The following is a 13,337-nucleotide window of genomic DNA, read 5'->3' as shown; positions in this document are numbered from 1 at the left end:
CTCGTGTTACTTTCCTTGACACTTTTGGAGGCCATTTCAACTTGCAGAAAGCGCACAAACACTGTCATGAGTCCAACAAATGCTACTGTATCAAGAAACTGGTTGAAGATGGAACCTTGTGGCTCAAAAGCGGCTGTTTTGCTAACACTCGGGAGAACTGGCTCGACATCTTGTTGACATATCGCGATTATGTAGGAAGATATCGTGCCTAAAACCAGGAGAATTGACCAAGAAAGGGGAAGAAATCCAAGGCCTCGTGAAATAGTTACCATTTACACGCTGTAGACACACTAAGATTTGCAAGTTACTGGTTGTCTATATCACTGCACATAGTCAAACATTAGAACCACCGGAGACAGCACAACACGCTGTATCGTTTAAAAATCAAGTGCCATGGCAACTTTATCGTTATACCATCTGGCCAGTTCAAAATGCGTGAAAATTACAGTCAAATCACGTCACTTGAAACGAGATGTAAAACAATAAAAATGCAAGCAAGATATAAATTCCCAACCATATTTATTCGTTGTAATAATGGGTAAAAAGTTAATGGCAATGTTTTAAGAAATAGGTGTTGGGTAATTTGAAATATAATATTGGAATATTTTAGATGTTTAAAACATGTTGCCTTTCTTATCGTTGTTGACGTGTACGCAGGTGCTGCGTTTCCTAGGAACTAGTTCTTCCGCGAAATATGTGTAAATTACTTGACTGTTGTTACACTGGAAATAGTGCCATGTAATCTCACTATTTTGAATGTAGTATCTACTTGAATAATTTGTTAGCCGATTCTTTGTAGGATGCCTTGGTACATTCATGTTCTGCGAGCACCGTTACTGCACTACATGTTTTCGGTTCAGCTGCGTTGTCCAGCAATTCGTTTGTTTACTCACTGGTGTCGATCGAGAAAAAGAAATAAAAATTGAAATCTAGATTTTGGAAGCGCTCTTTTTGGAATTAGTCGCGTTACACTCCTTAACTTATTTTTAGTCTCCTGTCCAATTTTTCAGTCAAACCTTGGTCTTTTTACTGACCTTTTCAAGGAGTTTGATAGCGATGTTTAAGTAATTTATTCCTAGTTCGCACTTCGACCCAAATAAAGAAAAGATTCCTTACAATAGCAGCGGTACCTCGTTAGAGGATGTTTGTACCAAGAGCACGTCCGGCTAACGAGACGGCTAGTTTTAACTGGAAATCCCGCCCACGAAGCTGGGAGTTTGGAAACCCATTCCTTGTAACACTTATGTTGTATGAAATATTTAACAACAACTTTTATCCAAGGTTTCGCGAAGAGCTACCATTTACACGCTGTAGACACACTAAGATTTGCAAGTTACTGGTTGTCTATATCACTGCACATAGTCAAACATTCAGAACTCCCTGAAACAGCTCAACACGCTGTATCGTTTAAAATCAAGTGCCACGGCAACTTTATCGTTATATTATCTGGCCAGTTCAAAATGCGTGAAAATTACAGTCGAATCACGTCACTTGAAACAAGATGTAAAAAAAAAAAATGCAAGCAAGATATAAATTCACAACCATAGTTTTTCGTTGTAATAATGGGTAAAAAGTTAATGATAATGTTTTAAGAAATAGGTGTTGGGTAATTTGAAATATAATATTGGAATATTTTAGATGTTTAAAACATGTTGCCTTTCTTATCGTTGTTGACGTGTACGCAGGTGCTGCGTTTCCTAGGAACTAGTTCTTCCGCGAAATATGTGTAAATTACTTGACTGTTGTTACACTGGAAATAGTGCCATGTAATCTCACTATTTTGAATGTAGTATCTACTTGAATAATTTGTTAGCCGATTCTTTGTAGGATGCCTTGGTACATTCATGTTCTGCGAGCACCGTTACTGCACTACATGTTTTCGGTTCAGCTGCGTTGTCCAGCAATTCGTTTGTTTACTCACTGGTGTCGATCGAGAAAAAGAAATAAAAATTGAAATCTAGATTTTGGAAGCGCTCTTTTTGGAATTAGTCGCGTTACACTCCTTAACTTATTTTTAGTCTCCTGTCCAATTTTTCAGTCAAACCTTGGTCTTTTTACTGACCTTTTCAAGGAGTTTGATAGCGATGTTTAAGTAATTTATTCCTAGTTCGCACTTCGACCCAAATAAAGAAAAGATTCCTTACAATAGCAGCGGTACCTCGTTAGAGGATGTTTGTACCAAGAGCACGTCCGGCTAACGAGACGGCTAGTTTTAACTGGAAATCCCGCCCACGAAGCTGGGAGTTTGGAAACCCATTCCTTGTAACACTTATGTTGTATGAAATATTTAACAACAACTTTTATCCAAGGTTTCGCGAAGAGCTACCATTTACACGCTGTAGACACACTAAGATTTGCAAGTTACTGGTTGTCTATATCACTGCACATAGTCAAACATTCAGAACTCCCTGAAACAGCTCAACACGCTGTATCGTTTAAAATCAAGTGCCACGGCAACTTTATCGTTATATTATCTGGCCAGTTCAAAATGCGTGAAAATTACAGTCGAATCACGTCACTTGAAACAAGATGTAAAAAAAAAAAATGCAAGCAAGATATAAATTCACAACCATAGTTTTTCGTTGTAATAATGGGTAAAAAGTTAATGATAATGTTTTAAGAAATAGGTGTTGGGTAATTTGAAATATAATATTGGAATATTTTAGATGTTTAAAACATGTTGCCTTTCTTATCGTTGTTGACGTGTACGCAGGTGCTGCGTTTCCTAGGAACTAGTTCTTCCGCGAAATATGTGTAAATTACTTGACTGTTGTTACACTGGAAATAGTGCCATGTAATCTCACTATTTTGAATGTAGTATCTACTTGAATAATTTGTTAGCCGATTCTTTGTAGGATGCCTTGGTACATTCATGTTCTGCGAGCACCGTTACTGCACTACATGTTTTCGGTTCAGCTGCGTTGTCCAGCAATTCGTTTGTTTACTCACTGGTGTCGATCGAGAAAAAGAAATAAAAATTGAAATCTAGATTTTGGAAGCGCTCTTTTTGGAATTAGTCGCGTTAGATTCCTTAACTTATTTTTAGTCTCCTGTCCAATTTTTCAGTCAAACCTTGGCCTTTTTACTGACCTTTTCAAGGAGTTTGATAGCGATGTTTAAGTAATTTATTCCTAGTTCGCACTTCGACCCAAATAAAGAAGAGATTCCTTACAATAGCAGCGGCACCTCGTTAGAGGATGTTTGTACCAAGAGCACGTCCAGTTAACGAGATGAATAGTTTTAACTGGAAATCCCGCCCACGAAGCTGGGAGTTTGGAAACCCATTCCTTGTAATACTTATGTTGTATGAAAAATTTAACAACAACTTTTATCTTTTAACTTAGTGTTATCCTAAACTTTTAATCGGTAAGAACGAAGATTGTAACTTTTATATTGCTCACGTTACCTTATTTAGGTCAACCACTTAACCCTTAGAATACCAAACTTTCGCCAAAAAATACCGTTTTTAAGCGTTTAGTCAGGTTTTTTAGCTGCCATGACGCTAAATAAGCCTAAGTTTTGCTAAAAAAGAAAGCTTTTTTTTTACTAAAAGGAGAGATTTTTCGAGGATTAGGTACAAAATTGAGCAAAACTTCAAGTCCGGGCATGCGCATAAGCCAATTTTTTTTTTTTGTCATTAACCGTTCTCAATTTCGTTTGTTGGCTCTTTCCTTTCTGTTTTTCTCGGCCCTTTCACACTGGCTACCTTTTGCATTGTATGTTCTTTCTGGCTGCAGTGAAAAGTTGGATGTTAATTACGGGCGAAGCCTAGAAATGGACCTTGATCAATCATAGGCGTTGTGGACCATTTTACCACCGTTTTTGCACCAAAATTGATAACGTTGTTTTTCAATTTGCGACGTCGGAATGTCGTCGATATCTAAACCTGACCATTGTGCGGAAAGGGCTAGCCTAGCACTACTATCTGCTTATCAAGAATATCTGATGACATTTAAATTGATGACGTCACAAGTGGTACAAAGAGCACGACCATAAATTACGCATATATGCGTAGTTGGTATTCAAAGGGTTAAGAATAGTCGGTTAAAATCAAGGCCTAAAAAATGTTTTAGTCAGCCTCGATAACCTCGAAGGAAAATATGCTAAGTAGCTTGGTGCGCAGTCGCAATAGAACCTTATTCGAACTGCGCATGACATTACGTTAGCCTAATTGACAGTTTGACATTGATTTGATGGATGACGTGGTTGTCCCTTTAAAAGGAACGTGACAAGTTTGCTCCTCGTAGTTTTAGTAATTGCTGTAACCAGTCAAGAGTAGCAGTAAGAGAACGTTGTGAGTATTGTACCGAAGTCATCAATGGTGGAACTAAAAAGAGAAGCAACCAAACAAAGAGTGTTGAAGTGATCGGCTAATTTCCCCAAAGGTCGCTTCAACAAAGAACAATAACGATATGCTGTCCGGGCCATTACCAGAAATGGATATATAATTTCCTGTACTCTGATTGGCTCAGGCAAAACCAAAACATTGTCTGGACCGCGAAAGGGACTAAGACCGAGAGGAATGGCGAGCGAAAAGAAATCTATGTCGGCCGGGACGTCGCATAACAAACTACAACAATAATACGGTGGAATCCTCCCCATCTATTAATCTCGCGATCTCTGGAACCTGCGAATAATTCGAACTAGTAGGCGTTTTACTTGGATTCGCTTTATTCGTGTAATTAATTTTACTCCCGATTCGAACCAATTTTCTCCTATCGTATAAAAGCTTAGTTTCGATAAAATTAAGATAAACTGTACTAATGCGACTTACTTTGAACGAGGTATCGTTCCACAACCCAGGACTGCCGAAGATCAACAAAGGCTGATTTTGGCCTCGACAGCGCTGATCACCACTTTTAATTTAAGCTAAACTGTTTGCTGTTGCAATATGAAAGGTAATCCAGCTGAAATATTGATTTTATATCATCTCTATCAGGTAATGAAGACAGTTGCAGTAATGTGGATTTTTGTGAATTTTCTATTCATTTCTTTTCTTAAATCTTGACCCTTTTGCAACATGTGCTCTGGGGCAGTGAATCTCAACAATCTCAACTTTTTGTGATTCAATGTAGAACAGGTTAGAATTGTTTTAAAACGGGAAGTTTATTTCATCCTTTCCATGTGTCATATCATATATGGAAGTTTTTCAGTGAGTTTTAGAAGAAGATGCTACCAGTGTCCTTAAGCAAAAGTTCCAATATTTTATTCAGATTGTATGAATTCCTTGTGCATTGGAAAAATAGGTAATAAAAGTGAATGTTTACTTTTATCCAGGTTTAAAAATATTGTATGCCACTACACTATTATAATTTCACTACCCCATTTTAGATATCTCTCTTTGCTGCTGCCTCAGACACTTCCTTCTTCTGCACACCAAAATTGTCACAGGATTTGTGTTCTGTGTACAAGCAAGGTTATTAAACAGCTACTAATTCACTAAAAGCATTTTCAGTTTTTTTTTTATTCAAAAGCTACTTCACTATAAGCATTTATTAGTCATTTGATTATGGCATTTTCACCATATTAAAACTTCATTTTCCTCTTTTATTGCTTTCTTGTCATAACCTGCAAGACATAAATGATTGTGAAGTTAGTGACCAATATAGTTAATCCACACTTATAGCCATCAAAAGTGAAATTCAGTCAGTATTATTTTACATGATGTCATCATACTACACTGAATTTTTGGAATATCATAGGGGAAGATACCATAATTTTCTCAAAGCAGGTACTAGGCCAGTACATGCCAGATCCTTCACATGACCCCCAACCATATCCAACTTTCTGGGAGTAAATTTTCACAAAGAGCCCTTTATTAACAAGAAGCAAGGTTCACTTTCTTATCTTTTATTTTTATCCATAATGATAAATCTAGAATTGATAGATCTGTATTTAAAGGGGACTTTTTGTGGCTGTGTTTTTGTTCAAAATAAGGAAGTATCGAATTATATTCAAATTTTCAGCCAAGTTTTGTTGTACCTTACCACAGCTACATGTATCAAAAGTGAATTTTACTCGTACTCTTATTTCCATGTCTTGAAAACCATCAGTGGAAGATCCTATTGACCTAATAGCATTTCTTATTTTGGTCACTTTTTTGAAGCTTTCTCCTCCTTTCGCAACATGCAATAGCCAGTTGCAAGGAATGACTGCACCACCTCCTGCTCTTTTATTTTTCACCCATTTCTGTGTAGCAGTGGGTTTCATTGACGCCTTTGGCTCTCCGGTTATTATTCTTAAAAGAAAATGTAACAATTAATATTGATATACCTGAATTCCTCCTGTGCATGACTTAAAAAAATAGACATGAAAAAAATATACACAATATAAATAATACCCCTATTTTTCCTTTATCCATGCATCACAACTCATTACTTGTTTTTCAGCATGCAGAATTACCTTCAAGCAAACTTGTGGATTATTTTTAGGGGTGGAGGATATTTTTTTTGTATTCTTTTTGGCTTTATGGAGGGAGGAGGATAGCATTGGGTATTGGTTTTCTTTTAAGTTTGTGGAATTGCATTTGTTACTTAGGTTGATAGGCAAGGTAAGGGTAGGAGAAGGCTGCTGATCTCTAGTTGAATCTGCAGTTTGGATCAATCAAAGGAATAGTTCATTTCTTAGCCAAGGCTAATACAGGTTTTTTTCTTTTCAAAAAAAAAAAAGATGTCAATCAAACCCCAATTACAAATCACGACCACAGTGTCTGTGCCCACAAAAGCACCAGGCAAGTTTTTCACATCTCTGTAGGCGAAACCTTACGTCAGCTGTGCAGCGCGAGTTTGGAAACCCAGGTGAAACAGAGCTTAAGCAATTTACAGACTCTTTCTGCCTGTTATTGTTTATAAGCTTATGTACAATGTAATAGTGAAATACACTTACCCTTCAATCTTCTCAACAGTCCCGCTTTCAATTTCCTCCACAAATGTCTTGTTCAAGAAATATTGAACTCTTCCGACGGTTTTGCCGACAACTTCGCGGATTTGGTAGAAAAGCCTCTTTCTAAAGAGGCCTTATATCTTATCTACAGTGTTTCTTGAGGAAATCGTGGTGCTTTTCCATTGCCTGTCGGGGAATAAAGTAAACACAGCTTGAAATCGGGTCCACTGCATGGTCAGCGCGATCGGTTAATAACAGACGCATGTGGCGAAACTACAATATTTCATCTTTAAAAACCTTGGACCAAGCGACGCAGTCGTGGACCAATACAAAAATACCACCAAATGAAAGCAAATTTTATAGACATTAACGACATATTTTTTTCAAAGAGGAAAAAAATTGCAACGTAGCTGATTTTTCCATCTATTTGGAGTCTTGTCGTGTAAAAACCAGAGCAAAAATAGCACAAAACAGTGAGGTTTTTTCCTCGAAACTCGAAGACGCTTCGCTAGCCGCCATTTTTTCCACACTCAACTAAAACTTCATTGTTATATTGTACTGTGTGCAAAGCCTTGTGGGAAAAGGCTGCTTTAAGCCCCGAAAAGAGCTCGGAAGGGACTTTGTATAGTGTGCCTAGCTTTGGCGGCCACATTGCCATTTCTCATGACGTCACCGCATATCCATTTCTGACAATGGCCCGGACTTTCTGTGAATATTTTGTAAAAATTTCGCGGAATCTCCATCCAAAATTTCCGCATTCAATTCTTTTATGAAGTGCTCTTCGCTCGACATTTTCGGTCTGTAATTTACATCTTCTTGGTATGTACAACGCATTCAACCTTCAAAATTGCATTTGCATTTTTTACTAAATTCATACTGAACAACATAGGAAACCATGGCGCTGAAAACAACATCGCACCGCATTTGATCAAGGCTGATTTTCCCAAATCCTCTCGAGACTGTGCTATGAAATTTTCATACAATAAAATTCGTTTGAAAAGCTCCCTCTTTCATATACTCCGCGAATCTCAATTGCTAAAATTCTTCCCATTATAAGCCCCCTTACCAATGAGATATAAATTATTCAGAGTTGAGCCCTCGGCGATAGCAGCTTGTAATAGAAATTGTTTAGAAGAGGGGATTCCTTCTCAGTGGTGAAAACTGAATCGTGACATTGTAACTGAATTCGTTCTTTCGCGAACATTTCCTGGTCAGAAAGAATTTCTCCTGCAATTTAGAAGTTCTTGGTGAAAGTGAAATCCTGAACAGTCTACCTACATAACGTAACCAAGTCGAAAGCTTCTGAAAACTTGTTGAACAATTTACCGGCCAAATAGAGGTTTCTTTATTTCTAAACGTCGACCCTGTCAGAGCACCAGGCAGTTTAAAAAACCCACCCATTTACAACTATCTGCACGCATCTAGCTGTATATTATCAGCATTAGATAGCACTGAATGAAGGCATTAATAAATGATGATGGTTCTCATTGACAAGAATGCATGTCACTGTGAGAACGCACATTGTAACAGAAAAGAGGGCTTTGATTATAAGAGTCTAGCTTACCATAATAGATGCCTTTTTCGACACAGAAGCGAATCGAACATCATCTTCTGCCCTCAAGCTAAACAATGAAAACAAAAACCGTCTGAAAAATTATCATACGAACACTGGTTCGACAAAAGCCGCGCTAAAACTACACATCTTCGGCTCTTTACAAAGATTCAACGTCGTTCTGACGGATTGGTACGGCATTAAAAGAGTTCTGTAGTTTATTTTTATCTCAAATCTTTGCGGACTATTATAATTTACTTAAAGTAAACATTTTCCTTGAAGGGAGACACAAAACATAATATTTTGAACAAAATATTTTTAAAAGATTAAATCCTGAAATCACCAACAAGATCATGATTTTTGTGATCTTGAAAATCCCGGTCTTAGCCATGCTCGTTCGTATTTCATTACCTACAACCTATTTGATTATGTTCTAGCTTAATGAATAGTCATTTTTAACGATTCATTAAAATTTGAGAGCAACTTTGTTTATCAGAAAAGTCATGGGTCTAAGTATTGAAGCTTGAGCCCCTTAATTATGTTTATCTCCGGTGGCCTCACCTAGCTTGTGAGGTCCTGACAGCAAATCACTGCAAAAGGCTCATCTTGGCCCAAGATGAGCCAAAAGCCTGGTCTCTCTTGGCCCAAGCCTGAAATGCAAAACAAGTTACATAACATAAGTAGTCTGTGTGGCGGTAGACGCAAATTTATTCCCCGCATGTAACCGACGCTGAATACCGGCGTGTTATTTTCGTCTACAACGCACCCTGAAGTTCCCGATCTGCCGATGAAGAATGTCTAAAGAACATTTGCAAATTTAAGTTTCAAGAGCTTCGTCGCAACACCCTTATTTCACTTAACCTTGGTGACCCTAAAGGCTTACAGTTATTTATGAAGATAATTTTATATTTTTCTACCAGAAAATAAATTTGAGTATTTTACATTGTTCTGCAAGGGAGACATCGTAGTAGTCTTCTTGCCTTCACGGAAGTTTTAACCGAGTTGTTAACCTGATCAGGAGTACCCAACGACACTTTAACTGGAAATTTAATATGTGACTTCCCAAGCACTGATTCTGTGCTCCCACGTCAATTACCATTAATAATTAACTTTCCTGGGAAAAAATATCCGCTCTTCACTGCTAGCAAGATCGACTTTATTTCATAAAACTCCCAGCCAGAGATAATGAAAATTTTGAATACCGAGCTAGAAAAATGGCAATTAGCCAAGTAGCCAGCCAGCAGTAAAGGGTAACATTGTAAATGCCAGCAAGGCAATTATTGGCGAAAAAATGTTCTGGCCAGCGTTTTGACCTAGATTAAAAACAAACGCATTGTTTAGGACCTTTATTCAACAGCCTATTGTCTGTTGACTATTATTAGAGATAAATTAGCAATATGTGGTTATTTTTGCCGCTATGAGCAAAATCTACACTATGATTATGTTATCACTTAAAAACAATACAACTTACCATTTATGTCTTAAGCGGATCGGACAAGGTGTCTCCCAGCACGTTGTTTTCCGATACTTCAGATGCCTTCCAGGTTCAGCATACGTGTGACAGTTTGGCACTTTACGTTCTGACATCTAAAACGGTTCACACTTATGTTTAAAATAAGATCCCTCTAATCCTTCTAGACATTCAGATCAAACTTGCTTTCACCAAAGAAATGCCTGTTGCAAAATTACTTTTATATAACGCTGTAAGGGAAATGAACAAAAAATAATATTGAAGTCCTTTACTACTACATATCAGCCTTACTTCTACATTGCTAGCCCAATAATGATTGTAATTTCAACATCAGCAACACACTTTATGTGTTTACCCCGATTTAGTAGTTTAAAATTATTTCTAATGATTTTTTTGAAAAATAAAGGGTTATGCCAGCTCCTTAAAACAACCAAAGGGAGCTGGTTTAGTGCTGATTAGTAACACCATGTTTACCTCAAAAGTATTGAAAAACGTGTTTTTCTTTTTCTTTGGACAACTGTCTTCTATGAGCTTCCCACTCTGGAATTGCGAGATAAAAGTGTATAAACCACATTAGAATCTTTATCATAAAACGAGTAAAAAAAATCTTGATAATGCATACCTTGAATGTTGGTGATTCATCTCAGTCCATGTCACTGATCCATGCCTTACCCAAGACTGCAAAGCACTGTCAACACAACTTTCACAAATTAATTTAACTTGAAAGCTAAACAACCAAAGACACTCACATTCCTAGAGGTAGTTAACCGTAAAAATTTCATAAATACCCATTGAAGGGATGTTCAAAGCCGTTCACCGTAAAAGTTTCACACAGTTAAGTGCAAAGTTTCGCAGCAAAGACCCCAGCATTGTTGGGATGTTATAGGCCGTTCACCGTAAAAGTTTCACACAGTTAAGTGCAAAGTTTCGCAGCAAAGACCCCGGCATTGTTGGGATGTTACAGGCCGTTCACCGTAAAAGTTTCACACAGTTAAGTGCAAACATTCGCAGCAAAGACCCCGGCATTGTTGGGATGTTACAGGCCGTTCACCGTAAAAGTTTCACACAGTTAAGTGCAAAGTTTCGCAGCAAAGACCCCGGCATTGTTGGAATGTTAAAGGCCGTTCACAGTAAAAGTATTGCTATTAACAGCATCATTACTCGTTAACTCGTTAACAAAATGTATCAATCAGATCACTGTAATGTCATAAATATACACTGGACGATCAGCATAAAAGATTCACAAAGTTAATCTCGTGATTTCATCAACAAATTTGCTCATCTTTTCTCGGGTACCAGTCCATGACATCGGGTAACGTTTGCAGCATCTTTAGCTGTGCTTCTTATAGTTCACGCAGTTAATTTTACACCTGAAAAATGATATGTTCTAGAAAATGTAACATACTGCACAATCCCTCTTATATCGGCATCCTCCCCCCATCCACACACACACACATGCATCCAAATACGCATACAGCCACGGACACATAATAATATACAAAACTGGTGATACTATCGGGCCCCTCAATGTAAGATCTAGATCAAGAACTATGTTCACAAAAATAGCTCATTCATGAGAGAATTAAATGAAATGTCTTAGATTTTAACTGATGTTACATTGCTGAAAATTACATTCCCTGGGGCAAGTCAAAGAAGCAAGGATTTAACTGTTTAAGAAAAATAATTGTGGAATAATTTTTTACCGCTCATTTCGTCATCAAACTATAACCCAGAAGCGTGAATTCAGTGAATGGTGTGAACTGGTGCCACGCCCCTCCCCTATTTTTTCGCGTGCCATGTTTCGCGCTTTGCCTAAGCTACATGAACTGAGCCGCGCGATGATTGTTCCACCACAAAATCACTGTCTGTGCCATCATAAAAAGAAGGACAATAAAGGCGAAATGTCTCCATTTCCGGTAACAACGCAGGCATGCAAAATAACTTGTTCTCTAACAGAAACTGAATGTGCGAAAAACACGCGCGTTAACAAATGGGAACGCATAAGAAATTAAATTACACATTATTCTCCTGGCGCTTTCGACACCGAAAGAACGAAATCTGGAATGACATGACTGCCTTCTGGTCTTTTCTCACCTTTGACATGGCAAGCCTTTGTATTCCCTTTCAAATCCCAAAGTACAGTACAATTAGCATTGAACTAGATCAATCAGGTGTGTTGGTCAACAGCTCTTTCAGGACAAATTTTCGGCGATACCAAAAGGCAGCAATAGGTAATCAGCCTTCAGTTATATAAAGAACACGATCGGACTTCAGTAAAGAAACCGATGGAAACAATACTTTCTTACACCGGAAAAAAATACTCATTTCAATATCTCGTCAGTTGTCCAAGACGCGGCAAATGTGTTTCAATAGCTCATGTTTTAACGTTCGACGCGTTAAAAAGCGGTCATCATCGACTGCAGCACCGGGATCGGATTTTACTGGTCGTTAAAATTACAGAATTGAAATTACACTTGGAAGTAGGATCACTGTGGATGAATGCACTGACAATTTCGAAAACCCTTCCAAGTTCTGAGACATATCAGGCCTTTTCTTGCTTTCACTGTCTTCACTGAAGCTGCACTTTCCGTTGGGTTTGAAATACAATACAGTGGCGAATACAGTTTGAAAACCTGCGCCGGCTTTTCCCGCACACATTGCTTAAACATTATCACTGAATATTAAATATATAGGCTGATTCAGCTAGTTCAGCTCCAAAGTAGTTCTTAGCTGAACCTTTGAATTTATCAGTGGAGTCCTCAGAGTTCTCTGGCTGCCAAACCCTCAAACAACTGGTCGGCAAAATCTGATCACGCTTGAAACCGACCGTTTATTACGAGGTTACCCGAGTCTCACCGGGCCTCAGGCAAAAATGTGAAAAGACTGCACGAACCAACAAACGTCATCACCAGATAACCAGTTGTCTCAAGGTAGAACATGAAAGCAGAACAGACGATGATTTTCCGCGACCGGATCAACGGTGGTGAAACATGCAACTGAACGTGGGAAAAAGGAGCGTCAAGGGAAAAGAAACCGATCTAATTTCACACTATAAATGACAGCAGAACAGACTTCTATTGTTTGCTGGTAAATAAAACTTTAATAAAAAACTAACATTATATTGTAAGCATGTTTTCAAACAAAAGGTCAAGCAGTCACAGAGTGTCAAGTGACACACTTCAGTCAGTGGTCGCGTCCGGAATGTAATTTCCAGCCAGAACTGATTAGTAAAACCACAATGTAAGCTATTTGAACACCAAAAAAAATTTTCCACCTAGGGGACCGTTCATTTTTTATAAGGTAGGGGGGGCTGGTGGGATTTGGGGGGGGGCCATGCGAAAAAAAATGGCTTTCGAAGGGGGGCCATCCCAAAAAAATAAGGGAAAAAGGGGGGGTCACGTCAAATATTTTAGTAAAACTTTAAAATGGCAT

At 38.1% G+C, this 13,337-nt stretch overlaps 1 long non-coding RNA gene across 1 annotated transcript in view; it reads right to left on the bottom strand.

Annotated features, from left to right (window-relative positions):
• LOC145498763 (uncharacterized) overlaps window positions 1-12,010 on the bottom strand; it is a 63,275-nt gene extending 51,265 nt beyond the window's left edge. Inside the window, exon 1 of the long non-coding RNA XR_014050885.1 lies at window positions 9,906-12,010. This is a non-coding gene — a long non-coding RNA (uncharacterized LOC145498763). The remainder of the gene's footprint in view (window positions 1-9,905) is intronic.
• Window positions 12,011-13,337: the final 1,327 nt, after the last annotated feature.

Source organism: Orbicella franksi, chromosome 9 (genome assembly GCF_964199315.1).
Source record: "Orbicella franksi chromosome 9, jaOrbFran1.1, whole genome shotgun sequence".
In the NCBI taxonomy this organism is placed as follows: domain Eukaryota; kingdom Metazoa; phylum Cnidaria; class Anthozoa; order Scleractinia; family Merulinidae; genus Orbicella; species Orbicella franksi.
Note: the sequence above shows the minus strand (reverse complement) of the source record. Positions and strands in the feature narration are given on the sequence as shown.